This window comes from Ammospiza nelsoni, chromosome 1, assembly GCF_027579445.1.
Source record: "Ammospiza nelsoni isolate bAmmNel1 chromosome 1, bAmmNel1.pri, whole genome shotgun sequence".
In the NCBI taxonomy this organism is placed as follows: domain Eukaryota; kingdom Metazoa; phylum Chordata; class Aves; order Passeriformes; family Passerellidae; genus Ammospiza; species Ammospiza nelsoni.
The window spans coordinates 141,151,608-141,152,291 of NC_080633.1; positions in this window are offsets into that span (position 1 = coordinate 141,151,608).

Below are 684 nucleotides of genomic sequence, written 5' to 3' on the forward strand. Positions count from 1 at the left end.
AGAGTACTCTTTATTAGGGTAGTAGTTACTCTTTATTAGAGTAACTAGTTAGTAATAGAGTAACTAACTAGTTACTCTGTGCTCTACCCAATTATAAAAATACTATTCAGGAATTGTTTGCCAAAAGAAGACTCATTCTGTCAGGATTTTCTCCAAAATCCAGTCTCAGAATAATCAAGAGTGTCTTTTTTCCAGACCACCTAAGAAAGTGAAGCTGCTTACTGAAGGATTCAGCACATGATGAACAGTTGATGCCACACAGATCTTACCAATAAACTGTGTACTACAGAAAAGAGCATTTACTGCAACCTAGGCCTTTCAAAAATACTTTCACTAGTTAATGCAGTGTACTAATTAACTTGGAAGTGAAGGCTGCACATTCACTAGGTGGGAATTTTTCCTGGGATAAGCCCATTTGAATGTCAAAGAAAGGCCCAATACCAAACCTTTATTTCATGTAATGAAATATGGTTATAAATAAACAACTGGTTTTCTTCCTGTATGATGCTTGTATGAAACAGATGTAGAACACTCAAATTCTCCTCACTAGACATTGTAAAATTTGGCACACAATGTACCAGCATTTCCTACTACACAGAAAACAACAGGTGCTTTACTTATCTCCAGAACACCTTTGGCTTGAGGGTTTTCAGAGCAGGAAAGCAGACAGGAATTTCAGGGAAG